Source organism: Engystomops pustulosus, chromosome 9, assembly GCF_040894005.1.
Source record: "Engystomops pustulosus chromosome 9, aEngPut4.maternal, whole genome shotgun sequence".
Lineage (NCBI taxonomy): Eukaryota > Metazoa > Chordata > Amphibia > Anura > Leptodactylidae > Engystomops > Engystomops pustulosus.
The window spans coordinates 76,461,587-76,470,230 of record NC_092419.1 but is presented as its reverse complement, the minus strand read 5'-3'; positions in this window follow the sequence as shown (position 1 = coordinate 76,470,230).

The following is an 8,644-nucleotide window of genomic DNA, read 5'->3' as shown; positions in this document are numbered from 1 at the left end:
TGAGTACACATTTTGTATTTTCCCTACAGGCATTATATTGGGGGCAGGGGCTGGCAGGCCATATACTAAAGGGGGCTTGCTGCCTATATACTGGGGAGGCTATGATCAATGCATTTCCCACCCTCGCCTTATACTAGTCAATAGGTTTTCCAGTTTTTTTTAGGAGTCTCTGCTTATACTTGGGTCGGCTTATACTCGAGTATATACGGTTTGTAGTCCAAAGGCAGCAGAAGAAACAATGAGATTATGATCCCTAGATCTAGAGACTAGTTAGAACAGCAATAACCACTCACCACAGATTGTGGCTAACCCAACCCATATAAGCTCCCTGGGAACATGGGCATTAACATGCACTCCTCTATTCCTGTGGCAGTGCTCCATCTTCACTAGACCCTTATGCCCAGGCCTAAGCTCCTCTGGCTTCTCTAAGGTCTCCTTGTTGTAGGCCTTGGCCTCTATACTGGGACATTCATCCAGTTGCTCCTGGAGACAATGAGGCTCATTTACTTACCCAGTCCCTCGGAGTTGCCGAAAGTGCATTGTCCGTCCGGAATGCCCTGTGCCGCGATTCACTTAGATTGTGTGCCCAATCTCCTGCATCCATCACTTCCCCACTCAGGTCCACTGGATTTCACCATCTTCCTCCCGTTTCATGTAAGTGTTTGGCTTGCGACACAATTTTGAAGTTAAATTCCGCCGTTTGTCCAAATCTGACCTAGTTTTGCCCTTACACAAATCACTGGTCAGATTACACATGGAATATTGTGGGCACCAGTGTATAAAAGGGACATAGTAGAACTGGAACGGATGCAGAGCTGAGCAACTAAACATATAAGGGGAATGTGGGGGACTAAAATACATTAACAGATTACAAAATTTGGGGTTATTCAGATTAGAAAAAAGACTGAGGGGAGACTTGATTACAATGTACAAATACCTGAACAGACAGTACAAGGATCTCTCCAAAGATCTTTTTATACCTAGGCCTGTGACCAGGACAAGGAGGCATCCTCTACGCCTAGAGGAGAGGCGATTCTACCATCAACATAAACAAAGGTTCATTACTAACGAACAAACGGAGGGCTGGCGTTGAATGCGTTAATGTGGGGATCCACAGGTATGCATCAAAGTGGTCAATGGGAGGGGGAGACAAAAAGCACAGAGGATTCAAGTGTATTTCGTTTGATAAGGAAAATGTATAGTAGAATATCTCTCACCTGGTTTAGTGAAAAATGGAGCGTGTCTGCTGCCGACAGGACTCAGGTCCGGGCAAACCAGTGTTTCAGCTGTGTAACGAAGATCCACGAGGAGACTTCCCATTCTGGAAGGCGCTGTCACACTCAGATAATAGACCGGGATGGTATCCATAAAAGCAATTTTAATAAAAAGTAAAGGGTAAAACACTACGCGTTTCGGCTCCGGGTTCTAGCCTTCGTCAGGTATTTAATTTTACACCTGCCGAAGGCTCCAGCCCGGAGCCGAAACGCGTACTGTTTTACCCTTTACTTTTTATTAAAATTGCTTTTATGGATATACCATCCTGGTCTATTATCTGAGTGTGACAGCGCCTTCCAGAACGGGACGTCTTCTCGTGGATCTTCACTACAAAGGTTCTTTACTGTAAGAGCAGTGAGACTATGGAACTCTCTGCTGCAGGACGTAGTTATGGCGGACTCTATGTACATGTTCAAAAGAGGCCTGGATGACTTTCTGGAGAGCAAAAGTCTCACAGGTTATGGAGAAAAAAATATTTGTTTAATCTTGTAGGTTGGACTTAATGGACCTGTGTCTTTTTTCCAATCTTATACACAGTAATACTTTGAACCACTTTGAATACTTTGGCTGCATTCACACGACTGTCAGGGGGATGTATGTGTTCCCCTAGACAGCTATGGCAGCAGTAAGGAATATGCTCCATCTTTGCCCGTGGCGCTGTTTCCTGAGGAGAGGGGTGAGGGTTTCCAGAGGAGAAATGCTTATGTTGTTAGGTCGCCATTATGAAAGTCATAGAAGTTTATCGCACAGCCTACGATTTCTGTGAATTGGATGAGAGCATCCACCATTGGCGGTCTTCTGGAAATTCACAACATCAATAGCCCTAGCAGACCTATTGTTCTGCTTCAGCCTAATATGGGCAATACCCCCACACCCCATGTCTGTTTTCCAAAATGATCCCCCACTTTTGCAGGTTCAGGAGCAGTGCCGAACATCGGGTGCTGAAAAACTCAGCTTATACACGAGTATATATGGTAGTTCATAGATCCCTAGACCAACTACACCTTAGGGACAGAGAAACTCTCTCTGTACAGAGGGTGTAGGAAACCAGAATTGAAAACATCTTCTATACAGACAAAAGAAAAGTAAAATGCAACTGGTGTTGTGTGTATAGATATGTGTGTACACAATGGAAAGTGCAAGCCAGCACAGTGTAACTGGCTCCTTTGTAAAAGCAGGCTGCAGTCCATGCTGTAGCTATACAATTCAAAGATAAGGTCTTGCATTTATGCATAGTTCCAAACATTTCTGCGTGCCGCAGCGATCCCCTTAAGCCACACCCCAATCACTCCCTGGCCACGCCCCAGATTTTTACCATATTATAGTAATAAAAATCATCTTCTCAATAATAATATAAAAATCCAGGTTGGGATTTGAAACTAGAACCTGCACAGACCATGTGCCATAAAGACGCAGAGCCTCTATCCACTAGGCTAAAGGCTTAGTGGTTAGCAATTAGATGATTTTTTGTAACTAAGAGATGGACAGAGGTGAAACCCGGGACTGTCCCGCTGAATCCGGGACGGTTGGGAGCTATGATGTATGTGTATTCTCAAGTGTATTGTGCAGGACAGAGGATAAAGTGAGAGTTTAGATATATGGGGCTTGTTTCAAATTTTTCACTGGGGCCCACTGGAGTCTTTTTGCTCCACGGCTTAAGACTCAACTAGCTTTGCTGTTATCATTATTTTTTCTATGAAACACAGAGATAACTCACATATTGGGGCAGATTTACTTACCTGGACCTGTCGCGATCCCGCGGTGTGTTGTCCGATGAGGATTGGGGTCTGCCGCAATTCACTAAGATTGTGCGCCTGAGTTCCTGCATCTGTCACTTCTGCGCCAAGGTCTGCCGGAGTTCACCTGCTTCTTCATGGTGTTTGTAAGTATGCGTCTTGCAACACAATTCTAAATGTTAAATCCTGCGCGTTGTCCGAATCCATCGGGTTTCCCGACGGCCATGTCCCCCCATTTCTGTTGCATACAATTCGGCACCAAAATCCGATTGCGTGCACCAAAATCCTGGGGGAATTTGGCGCAAAACGGAAATCGTCGGGAAACCCGACGAAAATGTTCTCCGTGGACCCTTAGTAAATGAGCCCCATTGTGTGGTTATATGTGTGGGAAGAGGGGTGTCTGGGGCATCAATAAGGCAAAAGATCCAGGGCATAGAATCATAAAGAGGGCATTTTACAGTGGACTGGACTCTGTATCCTCATTCCTAGCTTTGTAAGTGTGTCATCACACAATGGCCCATGCCCTCCCATACCTGGGCCCTATTTGAAGATCCACCATCAGTCTTCTAAAAAACAAAATCTATACTATAGATATATTCTATATCTATACATATATAAATATATGAATGGTCCATACAAAAAATATGGTGGTAAGTTGTTTCAGATTAAATCAAATCAAAAGACAAGGGGGCACTGTCTCTGTCTGGAGAAATCAAGGTTTAATCACCAGAGGCGACAGGGCTTTTTTACTATGAGAACTGTCAATCTGTGGAATAGCCTGCCTCAGGCACTGGTCACAGCAGGGACAGCAGAGAGCTTCAAGAAGGGTCTAGATGCCTTTTTACACCTAAATAACATTGATGGTTATGTTATATAGAATTGTTTTCCCTAAGTCCCTTCCTCATCCAATCCCTTCCCTTCCTTGGTTGAACTTGATGGACAAGTGTCTTTTTTCAACCGTATAAACTATGAAACTATGAAACTCACCTTCTGACTTCTTCTCCCGGCCCCATGGTTCCTTCTAATCCTCTTCCGGCGGGGCGCATCACTTTGACACGGTGGTGTTGACATCGTGTGAGGTCATAGTGTATGCTCCACACAAGCACTTACACTATGACGTCACGTGTATGCACCCGACCCGGAAGAAGAAGACGGAGCCGAAGGTAAGTATAGGACCTGTTGTGATCATTTGGTAATAATGGGGGGACATCTGCTGTGGACATTTCATTAGAAGTGGCCATCTGGGATGGACATTTCATTAAGGGGGGCCATCTGGGGTGGATATTTCATTAAAATGGATCATCTGGGGTGGACATTTAATTTAAAGGGGGCATCTGGTGTGGACATTTCATTAAAGGGGGGAATCTGGGGCATTAATTTCATTAAAAGGTGGCATCTGGGGTGAACATTTCATTAAAGGGGGGGATCTGGGGCAGACATTTCATTAAAAGGTGGCATCTGGGGTGAACATTTCATTAAAGGGGGCATCTGGGGCAGACATTTCATTAAAAGGTGGCATCTGGGGTGGACATTACATTTAACCGGTTAAGGACTGGGCCCTTTCCCGTTTTTTCATTTCCATTTTTCACTCCCCACCTTCAAAAATCTATAACTTTTTAATTTTTACACGTAAAAAGCTATGTGATGGCTCGTTTTTTGCGTAACAAATTGCACTTCATAGTGATCGCATTGAATATTCCATGCCATGTACTGGGAAGCGGGAAAAAAATTCCAAATGCAGTGAAAATGGTGAAAAAACGCATTTGTGTCGTATTCTTGTGGGCTTGGATATTACGGCTTTCACTTCACGCCACAAATGACGCATCTAATTTATTCTTTGGGTCAGTACGATTACAGGGATACCAAATTTGTATAGGTTTTATAATGTTTTCATACATTTACAAAAATTAAAACCTCATGAACAAAAATTTTTTTTTTATTTTGCCGTCTTCTTGTGCTTATAACTTTTCCATACTTCGTTGTATGGAGTTGAGGGTGGTGTCATCTTTTGCGACTTTTGATGATGTTTTCAATGATATTATTTTTAGGACTGTACGACCTTTTGATCACTTTTTATAGAATTTAAAAATTTTTTTTAAATTACTTTGGACGCGATTTTCCGTTACGGGGTTAAACGCAGTGAAAAAACGTTATTATATTTTGATAGATCAGGCATTTTTGGACGCGGCGATACCTAATGTGTTTATGATTTTTACTGTTTATTTATATTTATATCAGTTCTAGGGGAAAGGGGGGTGATTTGAATTTTTAGGTTTTTTTATTATAATTTTTTTTTTTTTAACTTTTTTTTAATTTTTATTTTTACTATTTTTCAGACTCCCTAGGGTACTTTAACCCTAGGTGGTCTGATCGATCCTACCATATACTGCCATACTACAGTATGGCAGTATATGGGGATTTTACTCCTCATACATTACCATGTGCTGACAGCACATGGTAATGAATGGGTTAACCCGAAGTAGCTTCGGGTCTTCGTGAGACCCGAAGCTACCATGGCGACGGATCGCCGCTCCCCGATGACGTCACGGGGAGCGGCGATCCTCGGAAAGATGCGCCGCCATCTGTTTGAAGCCGCTGGCAGCGTTGCCGGCGGCGATCAGCAAGAAAACACCCCCGATCGGTGCCGGCACTGATCGCGGGTGTTACCGGTAAGCCTTTGCTGCGATATGCAGCAGAGACTTACGGGCTATGGAGAGGGCGGTCGCGAACCGGTTAAAGGGGGCACCTGGGGCGGACATTTCATTAAGGGGGCATCTGCTGTAGACATTTCATTAAAGGGGGCATCTGCGGCGGACATTTCATTATAAGGGGACTCTGTGGTGGACATTTTATTAAAGGAGGCATTTGCTGTGGACATTTAAATTATGGGGGCCCTGTGGTGTATATTTCAGTAAAGAGGGGCACTGCTGTGGACCTTTTTGTAAAGGGGAACACTGTAGTGGACATTTCCGGAAAGGAGGGGGGGGGCTCTGCTGTGGACTTTTCATCAATGAGGTGCGGCTGCTGCTGGACATTTTATTATAGTAGCAGCTGCATTTTCTACCCTAGGGCTTATACTCCAGGTAGTAAACTTTTTGTGGTAAAATTAGGAGCTTTTACAGTTCAGTTTCAGCCTTTCTCTGTACACCGCATGGGCATCTTCCGGCTTACGCTACACCGGTTCTGAAGGTGATTTGCCGGAGGGGTCTGGGAATGTGGGAGATCAGGACCATGTTGAGGAAATTCCTCAACAAGAGGGTCCTGTTGACCCATTTCCAGAGGCCTCTGACCCTCAGAATTTGCCCAAGTCGGGATCTGGGGGTAGTTTTAAGTGTTTTGAACTCTATCATGATCTGTTTGAAGTTCTGGGACTTGGCTTGGCTCTGCTTCCCTGGAAAGCTGTGTGTGAGGGACGATCTGAAGTGTAGGAGCTCTGAGGAAAGGGGTTGTCCCCGAGGGGAGTGCGGTGGCCTGCAGGAGAGCATGGACCAGTTCCTGCTTCAGTGCCCCTATAACACAGAGGTGTACAACCGGGTGGGCGCTTCCATCCATTGGCCCGGGTTGGCCGGTCTGTCCTATGCGGAGTGGGCCTATGGAGCATTCAGAGGCCTGGGTGACCAGTTAGGTTGGGAGGGAGGTGATGGTGGTGGAATTTTTGAACTGATATTGGACACTGGTCTGGACTTCTTAATGCAAACTTTGGACATTAGACCAGTGTCTGAGGGAGGGAGTGGGCATGGGATTCAGTTTAGTGTAGGTTTGCATTTTGTTTATTAAAATGTTTTTGGGTGTAGGATGTGTTATTTGTGTGGGGTGGTCAGTTATTAGAGGGTGGAGGGTGTGTTTATGTTCATTTATGTTAATGATATCTTATGTTAACCCCTAGGCCAGTGATGGCGAACCTTTTAGCGATCGAGTGCCCAAACTGCAAGCCAAAACCCACTTGTCTACCACAAAGTGCCAACATGGTAATTTAGAGCAATATAACCTACGTAAGGGCCAAATAATACTGCCACATGTTTACCACCACTATTAGTATGCATAACACAGACATATACAGTGCACATATATACAGTATGCATAACACAGACATATACAGTGCACACATATATACAGTATGCACAACACAGACATATACAGTGCACACATATATACAGTATGCATAACACAGACATATACAGTGCACATATATACAGTATGCATAACACAGACATATACAGTGCACACATATATACAGTATGCATACACAAACACATACAGTGCACACATATATACAATATGCATAACACAGACATATACAGTGCAGCCATACATACAATATGCATAACACAGACATACAGTACACACATATATACAGTATGCATAACACAGACATACAGTGCACACATATATACAGTATGCATAACACAGACATACAGTGCACACATATATACAGTATGCATAACACAGACATATACAGTGCACACATATATACAGTATGCATAACACAGACATATACAGTGCACACATATATACAGTATGCACAACACAGACATATACAGTGCACACATATATACAGTATGCATAACACAGGCATATACAGTGCACACATATATACAATATGCATAACACAGACATATACAGTGCAGCCATATATACAATATGCATAACACAGACATATACAGTGCACACATATATACAGTATGCATAACACAGGCATATACAGTGCACACATATATACAGTATGCATAACACAGACATATACAGTGCACACATATATACAGTATGCACAACACAGACATATACAGTGCACACATATATACAGTATGCATAACACAGACATATACAGTGCACATATATACAGTATGCATAACACAGACATATACAGTGCACACATATATACAGTATGCATACACAAACACATACAGTGCACACATATATACAATATGCATAACACAGACATATACAGTGCAGCCATACATACAATATGCATAACACAGACATACAGTACACACATATATACAGTATGCATAACACAGACATACAGTGCACACATATATACAGTATGCATAACACAGACATATACAGTGCACACATATATACAGTATGCATAACACAGACATATACAGTGCACACATATATACAGTATGCATAACACAGACATATACAGTGCACACATATATACAGTATGCACAACACAGACATATACAGTGCACACATATATACAGTATGCATAACACAGGCATATACAGTGCACACATATATACAATATGCATAACACAGACATATACAGTGCAGCCATATATACAATATGCATAACACAGACATATACAGTGCACACATATATACAGTATGCATAACACAGGCATATACAGTGCACACATATATACAATATGCATAACACAGACATATACAGTGCAGCCATATATACAATATGCATAACACAGACATACAGTGCACACATATATACAGTATGCATAACACAGACATATACAGTGCACACATATATACAGTATGCATAACACAGGCATATACAGTGCACACATATATACAATATGCATAACACAGACATATACAGTGCAGCCATATATACAATATGCATAACACAGACATACAGTGCACACATATATACAGTATGCATAACACAGACATAT